General features: G+C 42.1%; 1 long non-coding RNA gene across 1 annotated transcript in view; it reads right to left on the reverse strand.

Moving 5' to 3' along the window:
* Positions 1 to 5,842: 5,842 nt before the first annotated feature.
* Positions 5,843 to 14,330, reverse strand: part of Ftx (Ftx transcript, Xist regulator (non-protein coding)) — a 62,845-nt gene continuing 54,357 nt past the window's right edge. Inside the window, exons 10-11 of the long non-coding RNA NR_028381.1 lie at positions 9,463 to 9,505; positions 5,843 to 8,900 (exon numbers count right to left, since the gene is read on the reverse strand). This is a non-coding gene — a long non-coding RNA (Ftx transcript, Xist regulator (non-protein coding)). The remainder of the gene's footprint in view (positions 8,901 to 9,462; positions 9,506 to 14,330) is intronic.

The following is a 14,330-nucleotide window of genomic DNA, read 5'->3' on the forward strand; positions in this document are numbered from 1 at the left end:
ATAGACACAAAGGCTGCTTGTTGCACTGAAAAAAAAAAAAAAAAAAAAAAAAAAAAAGCTGCAGTGGAGAGTTCCTGCACACACTCTCACTGACACTTGCACTCAGAGCCCTAAGGAAGGCTGCTTGTTGCACTGATTTCAGTCTGTCCCTCAGAACAGGAACAACACTGTTTCAGTAGGAGGGCCAACTAAAAAAGGAAGGAGCCCGTCTCACAGCTTCTGAGTAGGGGAGGAGGAACAGTATGTGCCAAGGCAGTATTTCTTTTACTTTTTTCTCTGTGGTGGCTTCTCCTTCCTGACTACGGGGTCCTCTGTATTGCTGGGGCTGGCCTGTAAGCCCCTAGGTAGGCCCACTGCCCCTCATGTCCTGGTTGTCCAGCTCCACATCTGGGTTTCTGGATGATAACTGTCTCCCTGCCCCAGCCCCTAACACACATACTCAAAGGCAGCATCTCCACCCAGCAGACAGCCTCCTGGCCTGTGCTGGTGACAGAGCCAGAGCAGGCATGAAGATGAAGCCTTTTGTCACATCCCTGCCTAGGAAGAAAAGCTAGGTCTGGCTGGGGCGGGGGAGGGGCAGGCCTTCTGCCTGTGCCATGAGGCTTTTCAGTACTGCTGCCTAAGAGCAGGAGCACAATACAGGAGCGGAGACAGGCCTGAGGGGAGGGACCCTCTGAGGAGACACTGCAGCCACCAGCAGAGGCCAGAGCAGGAGCTGCAGCTGGCAGCTCCCCAGCCAGGCTGAATGCAGCTGCTCTGCCTCCCTCAAAGGGGAAGCCTCCACACAGAGGAGAGCTAGGGATTAAAGCTTTCATCAGCTCATCAGAGAGAGGCACTGGTACCAGGGAAGGAAGGAGTGGGATGTGGAACAAGAGCAAAGGCACAGGCAGCCAGCGCCATGTACATACACCAAGGTGGTGCACTTTTCCAAAGCCTAGGGATGAAAAGGAGAAACAGAGCTCTTGCTTCTGAGGCATGGAAACACACACACACACACAACCCCCCCCCCCCACACACACACAGCTAAACCCTGAGAGAAGCTCCCTGGACTATAGGGAGCTCACAGAAACACAGGCAAGTTCTTTCCTCTGTGTACCACAGCAGAAGCGCACGGCAATCTTTCTCCCTTGTGGGCGATGGGAACTTTGAGCACCATATACATGCCAGGTTTGTTCAGCCTGAAGTTGTGCCAGATGCACCCTATTCCTCAGCAACTTTCTGCAGACACTGGAAGGAGCTTGGAAGGCTGCTCAAACAACTGCACAGAATCCTGGACTCGGACCATTGCCTGGACATTGGAGAAAGCTCCTGCTATGGTCCACAGACCTCCACATCTGGAGACTCCAGGGGGTGTTGCATGAGGAGATTCTACCCCTTGGGTACACTTAAATAAAAGAGGGATTCTTCCACTTCTCTCTGTTTTATATGTCGAGCAGAAGAGCTGTACTCTTTATCAAACAATACCTTAAAAAGATGATGGCTCCTTGCCTAGCATCTTATTAGTTTTGCATGGGAAGAAGTTACTTTACCGACAGCATACAGACCCACAATAGCCCCAGAAAATCACAGACATGTTGCTTTCAACTGCTATAGTGGATTTCAGGTCCGAACCTTCTTATCCTCAGCTCAGACTGGACTTTGACCCAGTCAGTAAACACCCCACATTCCTCAGTAACCTTTCGAAATTGCTTTGTTTGCCAGGAAAAGCCATTACCCTCTTATCTGCTCCTTCCTCACTGCAACCTCCGGAATTCAGTCAAACCGCTAGCAGTTTTAAGCCCTGCACTAGTTCCAGGCTCTTCCAGCTAATCTTCTCTACTCTCAAAACCCTGGCAACAGCCAGTTTCCTTCTCCCCCACTTTAGGCCAGGAGAGTCCCCCAGCTGCTTTTTGCTATTCTCAGCCTTTTATCTACAACAAAATAATTCCCTCTAAGCATGGAATGGCATTGTTCATGTTTTTGTTTTTGATTTCACTGTGTCCTTTGCACACAGTTGTTTTCTTCAATGTTGCTGTCAACCCTAATGCTTCCAGCAAATGGGCTCAAGGGCAGTGAGTAGAGTTGGCCACCCTGCTTGGCTGTATTTATTCTTTGATTATTCACCACTATCCCATTCCTTTTTGTCTTCCCCCTTTTAGTTTCCATTTTAAACTTGCTTTGTCCTTCCTCCCTCTCTCTGCTTAAACATCCGTGGACAGGAAAGAAGGAGTGGGGGTGGCTGGACTTGTCACTCTGGGGCCTGTTTGGGTTTGGGCAGAAAGAAGAAATGATTAGTCATAAGAATCTGTCCAGCTGGGCACCGAGGTGTATGCCTTTAATCCCAGCACAAGACATCTGGGATTAACTCAGGATCTCAGGTCCACCCTGGTCTACATAGTGCGTTCTAGGATGATATCGGTTACACAGAAAAACCCTAATTTGAAAAACCTAAAGTATAAACTTTTGTTGGTTCTGCCTAAGCAAGGGATAATCTAGACAAAGGGCCTGGGTTACTTACTTGGCAGTCGCTTTTTCCTATTAGGTGGGAAAGAACTGCCACCATCCATGCCCATCCCAGAAAGCAAAGTGGGTGAGAGACTTCAATGAACACTATGGGGCTTTGCCTTGGAGCTGAGCCATCCTGGCATGAGACTCAGCCACAGGGCTAGAATGTGCCACAAGTCACAGAGGGAGACTGTAAACCTGCCGCAGCATCAGTCACAGCTTGCCTGTGGGCAGGCCATGCTAGGATTTAGGCCACCTCTTCGGCAGCCATTTCCTTTATTCTTTTAAACTGTGAAGATAGGAAGGTAGTAACGTCAGGAATTTCTTGTGCATGCCCTGCTTCTAAGAAAGTCTTCAGTTTGGGGGTGGGAAGGAAAGGTACCTTGTTTTAGGTGCTTAAAACTCATCAGCTACAAGGGAACAAAATAAATGAAATTCCACAGTGGAATAAAAGACTAATGGCTAGGTTCCCTCAGCTGCCATATACCTTTTCTTTCTTTCTTTCTTTCTTTCTTTCTTTCTTTCTTTTTTTTTTTTCTTTTTTTAGTTTTACGAGACAGGGTTTCTCTGTGTAGCCCTGGCTGTCCTGGAACTTACTCTGTAGACCAGGCTGGCCTCGAACTCAGAAATCTGCCTGCCTCTGCCTCTTGAGTGCTAGGATTAAAGGTGTGCGCCACCACTGCCTGGGTCTCCATATACCTTTTCAAACTTCATTGTAATATTAGGAGGATACTGCAGAGAAACATCCCATTTGTTTTTGGCATTTTTTAGTTGGACCATGATAACTTCTAAGGTGCAGTGGCTTTATCATGGCCTGCAAGGCCGGACTAGCTCTTGGCTTCCTGGTTATCACCGCAGCAGTGGTGAAGATGAGGGACAACAGGCAGAGGCTGAGCATGCTCTCTACCATGTGTAGAGGGTAGCCATGGCAAGGCCCGATAGCCTGGTAAATCATATTCATGCTTGGGTGGCTTCCCAATTCGAGCCTCATATGTTCACTTTTAGATTCCTACACGAGGAAACAGATACACAGTACGGTATCTTAGCATTTTAAGTGTGAGGTTAATAAATAATACTTATAAAGGCTTATAAACAATACTTTAGGGGCAGGCAGTGTAGCTTAGTAGAAACAGTGCTTGCTTACCAGGCATGACCCCTGGGTTTGATCCCAAGTATGGTATGAACCATGTGTGGTAATTCTAGTATCAATAAGGACGAGGCAGGATTAGAAACTTAAGGTCAGGGCTGGCAAGATGGTTTAGTGGGTGTTTCAATTAGGGTTTCTTTTTTTTTTTTTTTTTTTTTTTTTTTTTTGGTTTTTCGAGACAGGGTTTCTCTGTATAGCCCTGGCTGTCCTGGAACTCACTCTGTAGACCAGGCTGGCCTCGAACTCAGAAATCCGCCTGCCTCTGCCTCCCGAGTGCTGGGATTAAAGGCGTGCGCCACCACGCCCGGCTCAATTAGGGTTTCTAATAATGTAAGAAAATACCATGACCAAAACCAAATTGAGGATGAATGGCTTGATTTCATTTTACACTTCGAGAAAACAGTCATTATCATACCATATAGTCCTACCTGACTAGCATAGCACCACTCATTAGGTCCTTCCACATCAATCAATAAACAAGAAAATGTCTCATAGTCTTGCCTACAAGCTCATGTTATAGAACTATTATAGATAGAACTATTATAGATAGAACTATTATAGATATGTCTGTTTGTATATTCCCAAGATATCTCTTAAAATAAGCGAACTGTGGCTCCTGAAAATTAAAAAAGAAAGAGGCACATATTTCTATTCCAAAAGGGAAGAACAAAGAATCAAAGCAAGAAAACAAACATTTCAGCAATGCCAAACATGCGATGCTTGATGTGTACAACCCTCTGGGAGCCGCAGGGCCTCATCCACATTTCTGGCTCTACCCTTTGCAGCAAACACATCTTGTCTCCTAGGTCAAACCTCTACCCCATGGCTTCTGCTGTCCTGTCATATCACAGCTTAGAAGTTTGGGGCCAGCTTGTCCCTAACAGTCACCCATTCACAAACAAAACAAAACAAAACAAAACACACACCTAAAAAGTCAACAAATGAACAGAATAAATTCTAAATAAGGAATACACCTTTTTTTTTGAGGCAAATACTCATGTAGGATAGATTGGCTTCAAAATAGCTATGTAGACAAGAATTATCTTGAATTTCTCTTCTGGCATTCTTGTGTATACCTCTCCGGAGTTCGGAAATTACAGGTGTGTCCCACCACTATCAATTTTATGGGGTTCTGGTTATACGGAGTGGTTATTTTACGCAATGATGCAGATTGAATCTCAGGCATCATATATACTAGAAAAAAGACTACAAACTGAGCAACATAGCTAAGACTGGATCATGATTCCACTCTTTGATACCATTTATGGCAATTTTGTGTCTACTTAATGGACATTGGTACTATATTTACTTCTAAAATTATTATTGGGCAAAGACATATTTTCACTCTTTCTTCCTTTTATTAATCTTGTATCTGTTGACTTTCCTGTGATTCTGATCTCACAAAACTTCTAGAACATTGATTGGACTTCCTAAAGTCCTTTGATATTGTGCTAAAAGTGCTAAAGGAAACTGTAGTCAAGTTTCTTCGTATTTCCTTTTTCATTGTCAGATGCCTTATATAAACCTCACATTAAGCAGTTGTTTCCCAAATCTTCTGGTGATTAATGTTCAGAAAACATCTGGAAGCCAGGCGGTGGTGGCACACGCCTTTAATCCCAGCACTCGGGCAGAGGCAGGTGGATTTCTAAGTTTGAGGTCAGCCTGGTCTACAGAGTGAGTTCCAGGACAGCCAGGGCTACACAGAGAAACCCTGTCTCGAAAAACAAACAAAACAAAACAAAAAAAACAAAAAAAAAAAAAAAAAAAAAAGAAGAAGAAGAAGAAGAAAAAGAAAAAAAGAGAGGACTACATTTAAGTTTTGGCTAAATGGATTACGCATTAGTGAAGGAATACGTGTTCTGACTGCACTGAGCTGGTAGCTGGGAACATTGAAGAACATCAGCTATGAAATCTTTGTGGCTTTGACAGAGATTGAAGCTAAGGTAGCTCTAGAAAATGATGGTCAGTTCTAATTCACTGGTATCAAAAAATATTTCAACTCTTACAACCTCATGGGTAGGATGGAACGTGTATTGCTTTTCTTGGTCTGATACTTCAAGTTCAGTTCTATGTCACACCTGACACTGATCCCTGTACCTAATTGGTAGAAAAAGAGCAGACCCCTACAAGCTCTTCTCTAATCCTGTCATGTATTCTATGCTGTGTCCCCAATCTCATAATAAATGAAAACATGGCAAAAAAAAATTAACCAAAGAATAAGACAGCATGATATTTAGGGGGGAAAAATTACAAAAAACCAGAAAACAAAAATTCCACAAACCAAACCCCAAATCAATAGCATTCCTCACAGGACAGGAAGAAACCATCATAATACTCGTGAGGAAGTAAAGTCAGTCTGTTAAAGAGACATCTGGCTGGGAGGTGTTAGTGCAGACCTTTAATCTCAGCGCAAAAGTAGGCAGATCTCTGTGAGATCAAGGCCAGTCTGATGCTTAAATTCCAGGGCAGCCAAGGACACACAGTGAAACCCTGTCTCAAAAAACAAACAAACACATAAACAAACCACCAGCATTCTCTTCTTCATTATAGGATCATCACAGTAATGAAAAACAAACAAACAAAAAAACCTCTTTTGGGACTGGAGACATGACTTAGCAGTTAAAATCAATAGTGGTTACTCTTCAGAAGATCAAGTTTAGAACACAGGGTCCCCAATGGAGGAGCTAGAGCAAGTACCCAAGGAGCTGAAGGGGTCTGCAACCCTATAGGTGGAATAACATTATGAACTAACCAGTACCCCAGAGCTTGTGTCTCTAGTTGCATATGTAGAAGATGGCCTAGTCGGCCATCATTGGGAAGAGAGGCTCCTTGGTCTTGCAAACTTTATATGCCCCAGTACAGGGAACACCGGGGCCAAGTAGTGGGAGTGGGTAGGTAGGGGAGTGAGGGGGGGGGGTAATGGGGGACTTTTCAGATAGCATTTTAAATGTAAGTGAAGAAATTTAAATTTAAAAAAGAAGAAGATCAAGTTTAATTCTCAGCACCATGTGACAACTCACAACCATCTGTAATTCAAGTTCTAGAGAATGTGATGGACTCCTTTGGTACCAGTACTGTACACAATACAATAAATGCATGCAAAAGAAAACCAAACAAACCTAGTGTGTGGTGGTTCGTGTCTACATTTCAGCATTTGGGAGATGAGTACAGAAATATTACACACTTAGGCTTATCCTCACATAAAGATAGCAAGTTCAAATACATCAAAACAAACAAACAAATGACCATACCAAACAAACAGACAAACAAACAAACGAGCAGGGAAAAACAAATCTTAAGAATAAAATAAATGCTGTTGGGCAGTGGAGGGATATAATCCCAGAACATGGGAGGCAGAGGCAGTGAGATATTTGAGAGTTTGAGGCCAGCCTAGTCTACAGAGAGTTCCAGTATAGCCGTGGAGAAACCCTGGTTTGAAAAATGAACAAGAATAACAACAAAAGCTACAGATCAAAAATATTGCAACAAAATGAAAATTGCCTTTCCTAAGCTTATTAGCAGACTGAACCAAGCCAAAGAATCCCTGACAGTGATAATATATTAGAAACTTTCTAAGAGATAAATTTCAGCGAGATAGTTTAGCAGGTAACAGCACTTGCTGCTTAATAATGTGGATCAGAGTTTAGATTCTGCTACCTGTATCAGGTGGCTGACAAATGCTTGTACCTCCTTCGTCAAGGAGTTGAAGTCCTTTTCTAGTTTCCTTGGGTACATGCACGCGCGCATGCACGCGCACACACACACAGGGTGGGGGGAAGAGAGAGAGAGAGAGAAGAACATCATATAACTGGGACAACTAGAGAATATACACATGTATAATGAGATCACTAGAGAGGACTGAAAAAAAAAAGGAAATATTTGAGTAAGCCGGGCAGTGGTGGCACATGACTTTAATTCCAGCACTTGGGAGGCAGAGGCAGGCGGATTTCTGAGTTCAAGGACAGCCTGATCTACCGGGTGAGTTACAGGACAGCCAGAGCTATACAGAGAAACCCTGTCTCAAAAAAAAAAAAGAAAAGAAAAGAAAAGAAAAGAAGGAAGGAAGGAAGAAAGAAAGAAAGAAAGAAAGAAAGATTTGAAACACAAGGGCCTAAGATAATCGCTCAATTCATATCAGAACCAGGAGCCTAGAGAACCTGGCATGGTTTAAAAAAGATTCAAAATACAAAATGAAGTAGTAAATAAAAACATTCATCATATTCAAATTACAGAAGGCCAAAGAAAAATCTTGAAAGAATCTTGGCTGGGGCTAGAGGACAGCTACAGAGGAGCTTCGCCTTAGCAAGCATTTCAGCAAAGACAACACGGAGAGGGATGCTAAGTGCTCAAAGGTGAGAAGAAGTGACAGGAGCAAGCTGACGGGTGTAGTAGTGAGCTAGCCTTTATCCATCCTTCACAGAACAACTTAACAACCACACATTCTAAAAGCAAGTTGTGTTTATAGAGAGGAGTGCAATACCAAGGACCTGTACACAGGATTCCTGTGTAGCCTTGGCTGTCCTGGAACTCACTGTGAAGACCAGGCTGGCCTTGAGCTCGGAGAGATCCTCCTGCCTCTGTCTCCTGAGTGCTAGGATTAAAGGTGAGCTACCATGTAATGCATGGCTTTGCATCTGCACAGACATTTATATGGAGCAGAGAAGCAGTTTCACTTTCCTGACACCGTCAAGTTCCTCACACTGGTGCAACTGGATAGAGAGAAATTCTGGGGGCTTGATATGTGTCCTAGGAGGAATGAAGAATCAAAGCATTCACCAATCATCTCCAGCCCTTTGAGGTAGTGCCTGATGAACATTCTTCAATGACACTTCACTCCCAGTGTTAGGAGTATAATGGATGATGAAAGCCAGATCATGAGGACAATGAAGAGCACAGGGGAGGAATGGGGCTCTCAGCAGCCAAGGCTGTACTAAGCCAGGAGTGCACACTGTTTAGCTGACAGTCAAGGAAGGCATAGAGAGTGCATATCTTCAGCTGATCCAAATTTATCTCACTGAACAGCAGCTGACATGGTCTCCCAGGAGACCATGAAGATCTAAGTGTTAGTACTGAGCTCAGCAAAGAGAGCAATTTTCAGTCTACAGTGCAAGGCTTGGCAGTCAGCCAGGCTTTCAGCGACTGGCAAGGCTCTCCCAAAGGCTCTGCAGTGTTGCTCTCTGCAGATGGTGTGAAGCTGCACAGTGGGCAACTGTCTTAGCGGCATGGTTCAGGCAGCAGGAGGCCACACACGATTCTGACACTGTGCCATCTGGAGGAAGAGAATGAGAGAAACTTGCGTCATCATCTTTTCATCGCAGTGCAGCGACCTGGCACAAAACACCTAGAAAGGGAATGTGCGATTGGCAAATGACAAGATTACATTTTCCCACAGTGGAAAGGCGTGAAGGACATGGACACACACACACACACACACACAACACACAGGCAAAGCTTGACACATTTCAGAAAATCTTTAAAATTTTCTGTTTTCTGTGTTTGCATATGTTAGTGTAATATGCATGTGCACCACATTTGTATAGGTGAATGTAAAAGTCAAAAGCTGCATCAAGTTACTTGACTGTGGAGTTACAGATGGTTGGGAGCCATCTTGTGGGTCCATTACAGCTCCTATTCCTAGAAATCGTTTTTTAAGGCTTTTAATTCTTTTTTCCTGCGCCAAAAAATATCTGTAAAGATTGCAAGAGGAGGCTCCTTCTCCAAATGGACAGTTGCCCATGCAGGGCTACAAGAACAAAGTCAGGAAAAACATGAAACTATCAGTCACAAAATAAACTCCCAGAACCCTTAGAATATGCAGGTTTGTGCATTACCTGTGAAGAATTCAGAATAGCCATCTTTAAAAAGCTCAGCCAGCTGCAGGAAGACAGAGAAAATAATGAAATCAAGAAAACAATACTTGACTCTATGATGGGGAGCCCCCACCCAGATGATCAGTCAGACACAGTTCATAGCCAATAGAATGTCTTTATATCAAGTTGGCTGGCAGCACACGTAGGAATTTGGATTTTGAGTGAATGTTCACAGCACAGGGTTTCCGAAGGCAACGTCCACATCATAGCCCCTTGCTATGCAGCAAGGGGGGTTCACAGAAGCAATTAATTAATGGAACCTAAAACAAACATTTTCCCTACAGTAAGTTAACAGAGGGAAAATTAGCTAGGGCATCTAGAGCGTGCCTTGTCATAAATCAAATGAAAAGTTCAAAAATCAGAACAGCAAATGAATTATGACAATGTTAACTCAACAGGAAACCTTCAACAGTACGCTTGGTCATTTGACTTGAAGTTCAGTTGAAATTATACCGTCAGAGAAGAAAGAAGAACAAGAAAACAAAACCTAACAACAACAAAAAACCTGGAATATGAATGTAGCTCTGTGGAGACCAGGGAAGGCCTTAAGTGAAGTTCCAAGTTCATGTGCACTGCTGGCACTGAAGGTTGCCACCAAAACAGCAGATCAATGACCACAGCCTCAGACCCATGGAGAAATGACAGAGCCTTCTCCTTAGGGACACTTCCAGCGTGTGGAGAAAATGTGGACCTCTACAGAGAATGCTCCTATTGAGATTACGAAAATGCAGCCTGGGAGTCCACAATATATTTGGACTGTCAGAACATAGAACCCGAAGCTACCAAATGACGTTGCTATGACTATAGTGGAACATGTTTCCTTAGTGTATTCTGGGGCATCTTTTGGATATATGCCCAGTAGCTGGGACTTCAGGTGGAACTATTTTCACTTTTCTGAGGAACCACCAGACAGATTTTCCAGAGTGGCTGCACAAATTTACAATCTCACCAGCAACGGAGCAGTGTTCCCCTTTCTCCACATCCTCAACAGCATGTACTGTCACTCGAGTTTTTGATCTTAGCCATTCTGATTTGCATTTCTGTGGTGACTAAGCATGTTGAACATTTAAGTTCTCAGCCATCTGGGCTTTCTCTCTCATTAAAAAAATAACTTTTATCTGCATTTATTTTGTGCTGAATTTATTCCTATGAATTTCTGCTTTTCAGTGAGGATTTTCTCATTGTGGCAGGGCAATCTCATGCATTGGTGAATCTGCAATGAACTCTGTAAGGTTGTCTGAGCATCTTAGGAGCTTTGTTCACAGGCTGTGTTCAATGACTAGAGAATCCACACCTAGACCCTTATGTCCAGCATTAATATCTGCATTTTTAAGCATGTACACCAGGGTGGAGAGATTCTGGGGGCAGGGAGTTCTTGGGACCCTAAGACAGGACATGTGTTAGAAGTTTACGTTCAAGTGAGCTACATAGTGAATTTCAGGGTAGCCCAGGGTTAAAAACCAATAACAACAACAACAACTAAAACAGAGAGAAACAACGAGAAACAAGTGAATCTTAGAAAAAAATAAAAGTAAAGTTTTATTGACAATTATATTAAATATAACTATTTGAGGGTATATATATGCTGAAGATGTGGGAATCAAAAAAGATACTTGATATAAATGGTAAATACAAGCAAGGAGATATGCTAAGTCATATCTTCTAAGAAGAAGCCAATCAGGATGTAGTAAATGCCTGTGCTCCCAAGAAGATGTAAGCACACAAAGCAAGTAGATGTCACTTTCAACAGTGCATAGGGCAGAGGCAGGAAATTAGCAAGGAAATACCGAAAGAAAAAATGCAAGTGCAAATGAACTGAAAGCATCCAGAACATTCCATCACTAAAACAACATACACCTTATCAAGCACATACAAAAATTGCTGCAGCTCGAATTCAAGGCCACCCACAGCCACGACAAATTTAGAAAGATTGAAATAATTTAAAGTAATACCTCTGACCTTAAAGTGATGAAATAAGAAATCATAACAGGAAGGTGTTTGGAAATTTTACAAATACAAGGAAATGACACAACATACCCCTGAACAATCAGTGGGTCACAGAAGCAATCAAAAGGGAAGCAAAAACTATCTGGAGACAAATCAAAATGTAAACACAACACATTTCAGGCTTTGAAACAAAGGGAAGGGGATTCTAAAAGGGAAGCTTATAGCAATAAACTACAACATCAAAAAAGAATGCTAAAGCAAACTGTATACCTCATGGAATTGGACAAAGGAACAAATTATGTCCAAATCTACTAGTTAATGGGAAATAATAAATGTAGAACATAAATACATTATTTCCCTTTGACCACCAAAATTGTTTTTTCACCTATGACTGAAATTTGCAATTCTCGGGGTACACACCCACACCCACACCACAGAGACACAGACAAACACACTCACACACCCAAAGTTTTTAAGAACAGGTGACATATATTCAAGGCTTCAACTGGCTATGAACTTGAGAACGACTCTGAACTGCTATTCTTTCTAGTGTTCTTCTCAGAGTGCTGGGGATACAGGTTTGTACAATGATGACACATCATTGAATGCTAGACAACCACTCATCCAGGGTATGTCTTCCAAATGAAGAAAAGCTCAGGACCACATAATACTCACTGCTGAATTCTACCATATAACAGAAAGGACTTCATCCAAGCACATTCTGTGAATATGCAAAATATTTTGTCCTTGATTAACATAAATCCTCAATAAAATACTTGCAAACTAAATTCAAGAACACAATGAAAAGACAACAGAGCATAGTAAACTGGTTTCATTTAAAAGATGGTTTCATAATACAAAAAAATGAAATATTTTACATACACAGAATCAAGGTCAGAAATCACATGATCATCTTAATAGATGCTGACAATGCTTTAAGAAGAATATTATCTGAGTATAAGTGCTATACTCAATGCAGAGACAACACAATGATGAATGGTGTCTACCTGAAACTTTTCTCAGCAATGAGGAATGACATAGGGCTGCCCCGCCCTCATATTATTTAGTCAATATAGTTTTGAATTCTTAGCTACAGAAATGAGGCACAAACCATTGCCACCTGCAGCTTCTCTGTAAGTAATATTAAACATTCATGCTTGCCCTCTTGCTCTCTCTCCTAGTGCTCATGGACGGCCTCTACTTCTTCCCCACCCCCCGTCCCCCGTCTCTCACTCTGCCTTTCTTTGTCTCTACAGCCTCAACTCCCTTCCCATGTTGTAAATAAACTGTCTCTCACTCTGCCTTTCTTTGTCTCTACAGCCTCAACTCCCTTCCCATGTTGTAAATAAACTCTATTCTATACTAAAAAAAATTCCATGCATAAGAGATTTATAAATATTAAACAAGTATAAATAAATGTAACCAAGATCTCAGAAATGAAAACTGTGAAGCAGATTAATACACTAGACACTGCCCAACACTAAACATAGAATAAGTCATATTAATTGATGTGATCTACAAATTAAGTGCAAATTTGAATGATATTCATCAGATAACTAGCGTAAAATATTGCAATTCGTATGCAAAGAGCCAAAGCAATCCTCAGACCAACGAATAACACCAACATCACACTTCAGACTACACTGCATAGACACCTAACATGGATGTCGCAGAAAACCTCCTTTTAAAAACTATTAGCATGATTGGTAGTGTTTTATGCACATAGATGTTCTACCTGCATGTCTCTGTGTCTCTATACCATGTATGCGCATATTCCATGCAGAAGGCAAAATAGGGTGCTGGGAATCCAACCAAAGGCTCCTGAGCCATCGCTCCAGCCACTTACCTGAATAAGTTTATTAAAATAGCTGACATAGGCATGTGCAATGGTGAATTCAGCCTCTACTCCTGGGTCAATACTGACAAACTATTGTGCTTATGCATTCTCACTGGGAAACAATCCCATGCCTTGGGGCCTTTACCACAGGGATTTTTGTTTGTTTGCGGGGGTGGTGGTGGGGGAGGGTAATAATTCTGAGACTTAGTAGGAACGCTCACTGGTCCTATCACTTTCAGATGGCCTTCCTTTGTACCTTGAATTCGGTGAATTGCCATATTAGGTACCACGGGCATCTATCTCATATATTTGAAAGCCATAGCCATCATTCAGCTCCCTTACCAAAGTGGGAGCCAATGGCAGAGAGCTCAGTTGTAAACACTGGACATGTCTCCCTGCTTTCAACAAAAGTTCCCATGGATAAAAAAATGGATAAAACACCTTAAAATAAAGCCACAAACTCATATAGGAAAATGGAGAATACTTTGAATTAATAGCATAGGCAATAATTCTTCAAAAGACTACAACAGCTTAAGAAATAATAGCAAAGTCTGATAAATGGGATCACATGAAAGTACAGTGCGCAGCAAAGGAAAGAATGGCAGATCTTCTGACAGAATTAATATTTGGAAGGTGGGAAGAATTAAACACCAAAAGAAAAGGAAACTCACCCATGTTGGGCAGCTGACAAATGCCTGTAACACCAGGTCCAGGCGAAATCGGATACCTCTAGTGTCTGGCTACTATAATCATATTGACTCATACACAGAGCTAAGGACAATTATACCTAAAATTACCTATGAACTTTGCTTGTAACTGTCAGAAGCAGAAATATTCCACGTTAAATAACTACAGAATGGTCTAATGCCCATCTGCATGGGTAAATCTCAATTACATTTAGGAAGTGAGAGCAGCCAGACTCCAAACTCTAAACATTACATATGATTCTACGGATTTCACTTTCTAGAAGTCAAAATATTAGCTATGTATATCAATCAAATTAGTCGTTCCCACGCAAAGGGGTAAAAAGTGACTGAATTTAGAA

The sequence above is a fragment of the Mus musculus genome, chromosome X (assembly GCF_000001635.26).
Source record: "Mus musculus strain C57BL/6J chromosome X, GRCm38.p6 C57BL/6J".
Classification (NCBI taxonomy): domain Eukaryota; kingdom Metazoa; phylum Chordata; class Mammalia; order Rodentia; family Muridae; genus Mus; species Mus musculus.